The 12,763-nt window shown below is 28.4% G+C and overlaps 1 long non-coding RNA gene across 1 annotated transcript; it reads right to left on the reverse strand.

Annotated features, from left to right (window-relative positions):
- Positions 1-9,991: 9,991 nt before the first annotated feature.
- Positions 9,992-12,667, reverse strand: LOC149499344 (uncharacterized). The gene is made up of 3 exons (XR_016322821.1): positions 12,301-12,667; positions 12,154-12,221; positions 9,992-10,252 (listed from the first exon to the last, which is right to left on the reverse strand). It is a non-coding gene; the product is annotated as an uncharacterized LOC149499344 (long non-coding RNA).
- Between the last annotated feature and the right edge of the window lie 96 nt (positions 12,668-12,763).

Below are 12,763 nucleotides of genomic sequence, written 5' to 3' on the forward strand. Positions count from 1 at the left end.
TATTTTTGTTGAGAGAAAAATTAATTTATGTGCTCATATATGAATTTTCTCTCTATCCTACAAAGTATCCTAAATACCTAACCACTAGGGTCTTCGAATTATCTTCACACACTATCGATTTTGTAGGACTTGCCTTGTACGATTTCTTTCCATAATAATTCTGCGTAAAATAATATTAGCACAAATAACATAATTTAAATTTATTTGTTTTGTTTTAATCATCAAAATCCGAGATTAGTAATTGACCCTTGAGCCAACAAAACCCACAAAAGTTATTAACTAAACATCCCACAATCATTGAATCACAACTAAAGCAAAGTATAAGTTGGAAAAAAATATATATTTCTCTCAAGTTTTGGCAATTTCCTTATTAACCATTTACACATACTTTTAAAATTCAAAAACCAATTAATTGACAATAGCTATTTCCTATAATTTATTAATCTAAACATGCAATTTCACTCGACAACATAAACTAATATTGTGATTTGTTGATAGGAATAGAATGAAGACTAAATTTTGTTCAGAGATATTAAAAAAAAAATTATATTTGACATTTTTAGCTATTTTGATTCTTGAACCGGGATTAAAAAAAGTAATTAAATGTGGATAGAGGAAAATGATATATGAAGTATATCCCTCTTATCTTAATTTATAATTTTGAATTCATGAGTATATACTAATTTAAACATTTTAAAACTGCCTTTATTATTGGATTTATTATATATTAAATCTATGCACTTCTCATATTTAATGGATTAAAGTTATATTATATGTTTAGTAAATTTACTATGTGTTCAAAGAAAGTAATGGAAAAGTTTGATCTTGGTATTTTTAAGTAAAAAAAAAAAAGTGAATAAAAGCTGCGATATTGAATTGAAGTAATGGGTTTATTAATTTTATTAAATAACAGGTGGAAATGTTGATTATTTTGTCATATAATTTAGTATTTTTTATGAGTTTATTTGCCTGTGTAATGAATTAGATATCAGGTATTGTTTTGACAAATTTATTGGAGTATTGGCTAAAGTTGACTAAGTCAAGGTTGAAGGGGCTGCTGCATTCTTTTTGGAAACTTTGAAGAGTAGAATATCATGGGATTTTATTTTGTTAGTTTCATTTGATTGTAAATATATTTTTTCTTGATTTCCTTTGAAATAATCTCACTTTTCTTTTATAAGAGGGAGGAGCTGTTAGTATAGGGTCAACTAAGTTTTCTACAATATTCTTTTCTTTACTTTCGTAAATTCTAGAATTGCCATACGTGGCTAAGTTCATTTTATTCCAGCTCAAGGTTTAATCGAGTGCTTAGTTCTATGAAAGTGATGTTAGAATTGATCTTCTTTTTACTCATTTAATTCTTCAATATTTGTTTATCTCTTGCAATTAATGGTTATGATGGATATTGTTGTTCTATTTAATTAGATAAATTGGCCAGATATTTAATTAATTTAGAGTGATAGGTGCTATTTAATAAAATTAAATCCTTAATTGTTTGATTGAATTAACAATTGTAGCAATTAATATGGCTTGATTAGAACCAGGTTTTCAAGTTATATTAAGGGGTTAAATAATCTATTTGAATAGGCTACACATATGGTTTATTAGATAGAATTGGGTCTTTCTCATTTTTTTTAAGCTGCCAATTAATTTTAATTGTAGGCGTGTGTTAGATTTAATTATTGGTAAGGGATTATTCACAGCGTGTTATCTTGTTTAATCCATTATTACGGAAATATTAAGTTGTTAGAAGCATTTTTGGTAACTATAACTAATTTATTGATTGTGATAATGAGTTAATTTTTATTTCAATGATCAACACTATAGAACTAGTACAAGGATGACCATCCGCTAGAAATATTTTCTACTTTAATTTACTGCATTTGCTAAGTTTAATATTTTCAATTCTAAACCCCCATTTATTTTTATTAAATTTTCTGGTTTCTAAAAATAATATTTTTAATCTCTAACTTGGTAGTAAGATAATTAATTTTGACCATACTTATCATTTTCTTCAATTCTTTAACTTGGTAGTAAGACAATTAATTTTGATGGATTCGACACCTACCATGAAGCCATTCATTAATTTGTAAAAATCAAAAGAAGTTCGAGACTAATAGGTTCAAAAAGTCAAATATGACTTTTTTTAATACTACTAAATAAGTTCAAGCGTCAAATAGGTTTTTATTTCTTGTTTGTGATGGTTAATTAAACAAATAATATATTCGATGATTGCAAATGCATAAATTTTAGAAATTTTCCAATTCTATCACAAAAATTATATACAAACAAAGTAACTATCAAGCTAGTTTTGACTGACTGTTGTATACTATAAACTACAATTTAAAATGCGTATAGTGAGCATTGACCCCTTCCTTCCAAGTTTCAATCAACAAAAATATTATATTGCAATTTTGATTTTTAAGGAAAAATTTGCAATCCAATTCATAAATTTGTTTCAGTATAAAATGGTTTTGAAATTGAAGAATGAGTTATTAATTTCAGACAGTTCTTCTCTTTTACTATACAAGAAACTGAACAAACAGCAAAAATGGTTAAAACGACATCATTTTCATATGCAACCTCTATCGTCATTGTCCTCATTTTGCTGGCATCTTATAATATTGTTGCTGCTCAAACAACTCAAGTCTCCAAAGCCTCTAAGGCTCTCTCCTCTCTCTTTTGAATTGAGTCTGATCATTCTATTTGAGAATAATTATTATTTATATGAAATTAATTGCAATTATAATTATTATTTGAATTGTTAAAAAATATTACTATGTTGAAAATATTGATTAAATTCCACCAAAAATTAATTTCATTAGAAAATTATAATTATTTCTTTGAGAGACAAGTGAAATTAATTTCTTATTTTTTGGTAATTGCATATGAAAATAAAGTGAAGCTTAGGGTTTTCGAGGAATGTAAAACGCAGTTGCCTCCACGTGATTCAAAACGAGGAGGACAAGGCAATAGAATCCTGCGGCTATAGACCGTTTTTAATCATATAGGAGGGTGAAAAAAAAATTCAAAGAAATGAGAATGGTGGAATTAAGAAAATATATTATTTTAAAGAGTAAATTTCTTTCGTAGTTACATGCATAATAAATAAATATATATTTTTAGTTAACAAGTTCGATATTGTGTATTTTGTTATATAAAAAACTACATAAAAACTAATTTAAAAAATATATATATATGTAAGCACTATAAATAATGTTGCTTCAATTTTTATTTTACAGTTTATTTTTTCACCCTAATTTATCTATTTTATTTTTGAAGATCAATTTTCTTTTCCTTTAAAACAATATAGTAGGATAAGTTTGTTAATTCTGAACAAATTAAGACAAACTTCATTAATTATAAGCAAAGAGAGACTGAGGCTACGTTTGTTTTTGTAAAATAACTTATAAAAAAATATTTTTCACAATTTTCTGTTGTTTGCAGCGTTTAGGAAAAGAAGTCAACGGAAAATATTTTACTGATCAAAGGAAAATTAAGTAATTTTTTAAGGAAAATAACTTCCCATTTTCGAGAGAGTAAAATATTTTCCGGTCATTGGCAAATCTTATAAATCCATATTTTTTAATTTATTAATCATTATAATCACTATCACCGGTCACCATTTACCACCGACGACCACCACTGGCCACCGATGGCTTTCATAATTAATATTCTTTTTGCATTTTTTTCATATTTAAGAATAAAATTTTTAAATTATAAAATTTCTATTATTATTAATATTTTTTATGTTCATATGAGATAAAGACTTTAATATTTTTAACTAATTTTCAATATTATAACCAAACAACGGAAAATAAGTTATTTGGAAAATATATTTTCAATAAAAATATTTTTCAACAAGTTATTTTACGGAAAGAAACGGAGCGTAGATTATTATGTAAAGAAATTATCATAGATAAATAGATAAGCTTAATCAGATAAGCATAGACAGACAATAAAAATGAAGCCTTAATCCTAGATTAATTGGAATTTAATATATGAATCTCGTCTTCGTAACTTGATGTCTTCCTTCATATTTGGAGGAAGAGAAATGAAAAATGATTTTCTGTTGAAAGAACATGTCGATATAATGTGCTCTTTTTCTTATTTTATTTTTATTTTTGTTTCCCTTTACTGATTAAGTAAATTATAAAGAAAGAAACAAGAGGGATTAATCTATAACATTAATATGAAAATGTAGACTAAAAAAGAAGAAATAAAGGTTAAAAGAGGCAACTGCAATAGATACTAGCTAAAATTTAGCTATAAATCATTTAATTAGGATAATTTATTATGTGAATAAAATTATCAGTTTATAACTTAGAGAATGTTAAAGATGCTAAACTTTATAATAAGAATACAATGGACATCAGTAATGAAGATTGATATAGATTATATATGCATGCATGCATGCACAAATACTCTCAAGAGAGATTAGTCCAAGAGTATTTAACTTTGGTCTTTCCAAAAAAAATAAAAAAATGCAATAATATTATCGAAGAGGCTCCCACAAATATATTAGAATTAAAGCAGATTTACTATAAACTAATGAAACATATGGTATTTAGTTTTTCCTTCTCTTACTTCATTTTCCTTTGGATAGCTTAATTGAATTTTTAGATTTTCTTTAATATTTGACTATTATAATACGAATGTTAACTACTGCAATACACAGACACACGAGAGGCTTGATGTTTCCGCGTTTTGGAAATGGAAACTGCTCGGAAACGTATCAAATCTGTTTCTGTAAATACTGAAAATTGGACACTTGTTTCCCCTTACTGAAAATGTTTCTTGCATTAAAGAAAAAAAAATCAGATTTCAAATCCAAATCAAATTTGGATAATTCGCAAATTCTATTTGGAAAAGGACAAATAATTCTACTTTTAATTTCAATATTCAAACTTTAAATTTAACAGAATTTCATTATCTTTTTCCATTTTGACATTCGAATATTTTGTTTTTTTTTTTCTCTATTGAGTATGAAACTTATAAACTTTGAGAGGATTGATGTTTCCGCGTTTTGGAAACGGAAACAGCTCGGAAATGTATCGGGTCTGTTTCCGTGAATATTGAAAATCGAACACCCATTTCCCTTTGCCGAAAATGTTTCTTGCATTAAAAGAAAAAAAATCAGATTTCAAATCCAAATCAAATTTTAATGATTTGTAAATTCTATTTGGGAAAGGACAAATAATCCTACTTTTAATTTTAAATTCAAACAATTTATGTATTTTTTACATGTTTTTATAGATATATCATTTGTAAGAGTTGACCGGAGAACATTATTTTTTGAAAAATTTTCTATGCAAGTGAAGTTCACATTATAACAAATGAACGCAAAGGAGATACAGTAAAACACACCTTTTATCAAGATCATGATAATTTTGATAAAATATATTTAATTATCTATCTCACTGTATTTTCAAATGCTTATATATATATATATATATATATATTGTCATATACGAGACAAGCATAAATTTGTAATTTAAAACTTGTAAACCACGTGCATTTATTTTCTATATGTATGACAAAATATCACCCATGCCTGCCGGGGCCACCTGGTGCGCGACCTGGTCCGCCGCCAGGTGAACCACGACCGCCCACTCCAATTTTACTTTTTCTAATAATCCTTGGGTTCTCTTTATTTTCATCTGCAACTGCCACTAAATAAGAAATTGATGATTTGAATATTTAGTATCTTTACATCAAAAGGTAGATATCATTATTATTGCTAGAAGTAGAAGAGAGAAGAGAGAGCCTTACCGGTTTTGGGGACTCGAGTTTTTCGAGCAATAACAGTATTATAAGATGCAAACAAAATGAGGAAAAGGATTGGGATAGCATAGGAAGCCATTTTAACCATTCAATTACTTTCTTCTATTAAAAGAGAAGAGTAATCACGGCATATCAATTCCTTTATCACCCATTATATACTCTAAAAGTTTCAAGCATTGGGCCCTAACTAGAGATCAGTTTGTGTTGAAATATTGCAATATGATGTTAATTTTGTTGACTTTAGAACTTTGAGTACACACCCAACGGTCAATGCACGCTAGCTTGATAGTTACTTTAGGAGAATTTTTTAAAAAATTATTACTTTTTTTTTCTCCCAATAAATGGTTAGAATTACCGTATGTTTGAATCAAAAAATTATTTTTAATTGATTTAGCATATGCATTATTATTTCACGTTACTTCAATTTTGTTTATGATATTGAAAAACATGATTGAAGGTACGTATAATTCAAAGTTGTTAATTATATTGGATAGATAGACTTGTCTAGATCAAGTCTATGAATATATAAGTATTTATTAAAATGAAGTTATTTTTCACTATGCAATGAGAAAAAAAAAAGAAATAAAATATAATTGAGGGAAAGACTTACTTATACCCAGTATATAGATCCACTTATAAACCAAGCAAATTATAACTACTATTTTGGTTCAAACAAATGTATTTTTTAGTGTATACCAAGGAACAAAAGCACAAAACAGTAACTTTCTTTTAAAAAAAAAAAAAATTTATTGGCGTGGCCCCAAGTGTACGTAGACAAGAAATATTTCCTATTCAAATGAAGATTAGATTTGCCAAGACTTAATCTATAAATCCATCCATGAAAATAAAGATTTGTTTTTTGAAATGATTTTATAATCTAAATCTATCTCTTTATATATAATATATATAAATATTAAGCTAATGTTTAATAAGTTGGGAATAAAACATAATGTAATGTAATTATAAATATTTTTAATATAATATTTAAATTAAAAATATCAGTTAAGTGTGATGTGATTAATTTTTTTCATGTCTATTAAAGATTATGCAGTAAGTGAATATCAATTCCATCATTTAAAATTAATTTTACCAATTTAAAATTGGTGTTAAGTTTAGAATTTGGAAGTAGAACCATAATAGAACTGAGCTTTTGAATCATTTTGTTAACAAACAGTTTAAATTCAGAATTGTCACATGTCATCTTTTTTACTCGATCAAAGTTCAAACCCTTGACTTAAATTTGCTAAAAACAAATGGGGTAAACAGATAATCTCAATCCATAAACTATTAATCCTTTTATTTTATTTTATTTTGGTAGGTAGGGCATAAAATGAGAGAAACAATAACAATATTAATGATGAGTGCATAATATACATATACATGGTCACGAATGGCACGCACACCCGCTGCGCTGTCGTTTCATGGAAATTTATGGCTATGATTGGTTTTGGTGACCCGGGCCAGATGGAGGTGAATCACGTTTATCTGGATCGATTTTGATTTGATGGGCGATGTGAATATTCCCTTGCTGCTCCTTCCTCCTTCCTCTTTTCTGCCGCAAACAACTAATGTTAACAACTTCACTCTAAATTATTCAATAAAAAGAGGATTACGAAATTTTACATTATTTTAATTCATTTAAGATTTTAAATTTTTAAATTTGATAAATTTCATTATATCCCAAATTCAATTATTTTAAAAGAGAAAATTTCACATCAAACAGGGAGAATTCTCAATTCTGTCAATTTTTCTTTATTAACGATGGAATTTGACTACTTGATATTATTTCAAAATACATTTCAGTGCCTATAGAATTTATTTCCCAACCAACCAAATGTAAAATTTATAAATTTTTACATTTACATTTCATCGATCCGATTAATCTCAAAGAATTTCCTTTATAATTTAAATGAAAGAAAGAAATAAGGAAAAAGAAACAAAGAGAAATACTCACCTGTTATGTGGAGTTGGTTTGGCCTTGCAAAGGCAATGTCAGAGGTGAACAAAATGAGCAAAAGAATCATACCAGAAACCATAAGGGACGCCTTGCGAACCATCTTTTGATACAAAGATATATAAAATTCTGTGCAGCAATTATAGCAATCTTGCAATTGCTATATATCCTATTAATGTATGTACTACAAGTTTCAAGAAATCAATTGTTGGTATGTCATGAAATTTTTTTTAATTATTTTCCATTAAACTAAAGGAATTACTTCGGAAGATGTCAATATATTATTAACTGTGAAGATTTACATATAGAAATTATAGCTAATTTTATTTAAATATACAATGAATACCGTACAATCTGCACTCTTAAAAAATAATATAATATTCCCTTATTGCATTATACCTAATTATGAAAATCAGTTTTATTATTAAAAAGAGATAGGACGCTTTTGGAATTGTATTCAAATAATATTATAATTAATTAATTAATAGAATTCATGTTTTTCTTTTGAAAGGAGCGTAAGGGCTACGCTGATATATTTGTTATTTATTTAAAGTTGATAAAATTTCCATGATAGACTTGAATTTTAGGTCATTTTCTAAAACAAACGGTTCAAATTTAGAAATTAATTTATCACTCTTTTTACTTTATCAATTTTTTGAAAACGTCTATTACTCGTTTATTCACTTGGCGTCAACTTTTTAAAGTAAGAAAAAAAAAAAGATAATGACTTAGAAGTCTAAACTATAAAATTTTAGTCTCCAATTAATTTAATAATAAGTGATTTAGACGCATACTTTTTTAAAAAAAAATAATTGAGAATTTATTCAAATAAAGAGGAAAAAAATTCTACTCCCCAAAACCTGTAAGTGTCTCTCTTCTATATTATGATGAAATTATATATATATGGTGTTTCTTAATAATGACAAGTGCAATTCTTTATTTACTGGTTGCAGATGAAAATAAAGACAAGTTAAAAGGCTTTTGAAGAACGTAAAACTCAAGTGCCTCCGCGTGATTCAAGAAAAGTTGGACCTGGTAACTATCAGGGAGGGTCGTAGATGATTTAATCTCCTAATTATGTTTTATAATTAAGCTCTTTCTTTGGTGTATTGTAAAACTGTTTCTTACAAGGTTACTTTTTTCTGTTTGTTATTTTCACCCTAAAATAAGCTTTTCTCTATTTTATTTTGAGATTTACTTTCTTTTTTTTCCTTTAATTAGTACGTAGCAAGGTAAACTTTATTAATCATGAACAAAGAGAGATTAGACCGTGCTATGAAACTTGAATCAGATTCATAATGTAAAATAAATAAATAAATATTAAATCATGCAGAAAAAACCCGCAAAACTTATTAACTAAACATCTCACATTCTTTCAATCACAACTAAAGCAAAGTATAAGTTGGCAAAAATGTATATTTCTCTCAAGTTTTGACAATTTCCATATTAACCATTTACACACTACTTTTAAAATTGGAAAACCAATTAATTGACAATAGCTATTTCCTATAATTTATTAATCTAAACATGCAATTTCACTCGACAACATAAACTAATATTGTTATTTGTTGATAGGAATAGAATGACGACTAAATTTTGTTTAGAGATATTAAAAAAATCATATTTGACATTTTTAGCTAATTTGATTCGTGAACCTGCATATTTGTTGATAGGATTAAAAAAAAGTCTATTTGGCATTTTCAACAAATTTAACATCTGAACTAGTTTAGAATGATTAAATTTAGCTCATAATTCTTCACTTGCAATGTGAAAATTTTTATATAGGCCTATTAAAACTATAATTTGAATCAGTTCGTATAATTTATTAAAAAAAATAATTAAATGTTGATAGAGGAAAAGGATATATGAAGTATATCTCTCTTATCTTAATTTATAATTTTGAGTTCATGAATATGTATTAATTTAAACATTTTAAAACTGAACTTTATTACTGGATTTATTATATATTAAATCCATGCATTTCTTGTAACACCCCTTCCCGGTCCACCCGTTAAACCCGAATGAACCGAGCCGAGACGCTACAATCTGGTTGAACCTATGTCCTGTCATGCGGATGTCATACTGTATGCAAAATATGAATATAAACACTCCCAATTACACTCTAAACTTCCAACATCTCCAAAGAATCAGCATAACACAATAACACTTTATATATATATCTTTTCATAATGGTATAAATCCTCAATAGCATTTAATATCTAGCAATTAATTTCATTCAGAATCTATATCAAGTTTTCATGACCTAATCATACCAACTATAGTCAAATATTTCATCTTCAATCATTTCATAAGTATTATTCTTATCTCTAACTACTTACACCAAAATAATTACATGTTTCACTTATATTTCCAATTACAGAAGCTCTAACAAATGGAAAAATTATACATGCCATAAATCTTAATATTACAACTCTCAATCTACTATGACCAAGTTAGTCACTTCTGCTTTGAACGTACTCCTCAAGTCTTCAAGTAGCAATCACGATCTTCAACCTGCGCGTGATAAAAATCGACGCGCTGAGTATAAAACTCAGTGGTTCTCATACTTCACATACTAAACAAAGTGCGATGGCAACTAACTTAAAATACCAATTTCATAAAGCATTGATACTCATAGAATCAGTAAATTTCAACATAAATGTCTTTTTATAGCAACGAATAAACTTCTAATTCATAAACATCAATAATTGAGTTCAAATTATCTTATAGCTCCTTTACATGAACCTTAAATCACACATTATGATACTATCATGATCTTACCTGCTGTTCATTGTGTTGTATGAATGAAATCAATAAATATGTAAGAATACATAACAGTATATGTTCATTGTCTTACTTGCTATTCATTATGCTGTATGACTTATGCACTTTTAGTCACATCATATAAGTTATGATTAATAACAACTCATGACTGTATGGCTCCTTAAGAATTAAATAAATAAACTTGTAAGCATATATAACATTATACTTTCACGATCTTACCCGATGTTCTTTATGCGGTATGAACTCTGCAACTTTGATTAACTCAGTGAATATCATAATGAATAAAGAAACATATAAGCACATACATATGTGGAAATAAATACACATTTACTCACATATGGAATGTAAGCACACATATCATGATACTTTCATGTTTAACTTGATGATCTTTCTTGCTGTTTAGTATACTGTATGATTATGCAATTTGCAGTCAATATAACTGTAGAGCTCCATAAGGTTATAGTGAAACCGAAGTGATAAGAAAAACTGTATAAAACTGTATGAAACTGTATGCTTGGCTGCTATGGCCTGTATAATCATATCCACTCAACGGCCTGTAGCCGGAGTAACAAACTGTATGGGGCGCAGATCTGCTAGTCTATGTCGCGACATAGCCTTATCCACGTGGTTTCTACCTAACCTCAATGGAGCATATTAATGGAATGACAATAGATAAAACAAAAGCAAGTAACTGTGTCATAATTTGCATGCTTGTGTCATGTTATTTTCACACGTTTGTGTCATAAAAATTAACTGCTTCATCATTTCATAAAATTTACTGCTTACCTGTATGCTGATAGCCTCGCCAAGCGGGCAACTTGTGTCATGTTAGTTTCACACCATTTGCATGCTTGCATTTTGTGTTTATACATGTGTTCATGTTGTCTTTTTGCTTTAAAATGATTGAAGACATACAAGTTGAGAAAAGGAATACAATTGCATAGACTTCATAACTTCATACACCATTTCACATCATTTCACAATTGCATAGAATACAATTACAAGTTGTGTTTACCTCATTTCACATCATTTGCATGCTTGCATGTTGTTTTGATGCATGTTCTAATGTTGTCTTTTTGTTTTAAAATGATTGGAGGCATATAAGTTGAGCAAAGGAATACAATTGCATTGAAAATGAAGTCCAAAAGAGCATCAGAACACAATTCGCGAGCGCGCCATGCAAAGTCGTGAGCGCGAGAAGTGCAAATGAGAGTCAGAGAGTTTCCAGACACAATTCGCGAGCGCGCAAATGAAATTAGCGAGCGCGCGACGTGTTTTCCAGCCTGCGCAGTCTGTACTCTTTTGGTCATATCTCTCAATATATAACTCCAATTTGGGTGATTCAAAAACCCATGTAAAGCTAACACATAGAGGAACAAATAACTCTTCTATGACACTTCCTAATTCCATCATTAAATAGGGTCAAAATCAAGGTGAAGTTACTGGTAAATTTTCCAGCAAAACCTGTTTCAGCATGAACTCAATCTCTACTTCATTTATTCATTTCATCTCATGCTTTTTCACCATTTTCAGTCTTCTCACTCAACATTAAGCAACATATCATCTCATTTTCAACACATCACACAAATTATCATGTAAGGAAATGAATTAAACTAAAAGAGATAGCACACCTTCACTCCAAAAAGCTTAAGCTCTTCTTTTTAGCTTTCTTTTTCTTCTACCTTTGAGCTCACCTCTCCTATACATGAGAATTCTTATGAATACTCTAAAAATATCACCAAATGATTCAAGTATGAAATTCAAGAAGGTTTACTTACTTGGATAGAATAGAAGTTGAATTAATGCTTGAATCCCATTAAAATCTTCACTACCATTAAAAGTGATGGAGAAAGGAAAGCATGAGAGGAAAAGTAGAGGAAGAAGATGAAGATAAGGATGAAGAAATGAAATGAAATGGAACTCACGGGTACATCTCCAAAATATCATGGATTTTTCTGTGAAAATTACCAAATGGTACCTCAAGTGTCAAAATGGTACAACTTAATACCTCAACTTTATACTTTCGTGCAAGCAAGTCCTAATCCTTATACTTTGATCTTTTTGTTTCCTTCAAGTAAGTCCACTTCTTTTCCTTATTGCAATTACATCTCATTCTAGCCCACTCTAGACTCTAATGGATCGAACCGGGTTTTGGATCAGCCCGACTCGACTCTAAGCAACGACTCGGTTCAATAGAAAAATGGGACGTTACATTTCTCATATTCAACAGATTAAAGTTAT

This window comes from Jatropha curcas, chromosome 1 (assembly GCF_041381405.1).
Source record: "Jatropha curcas cultivar XTBG-Jc1 chromosome 1, XTBG_Jcur_1.0, whole genome shotgun sequence".
Classification (NCBI taxonomy): Eukaryota; Viridiplantae; Streptophyta; class Magnoliopsida; order Malpighiales; family Euphorbiaceae; genus Jatropha; species Jatropha curcas.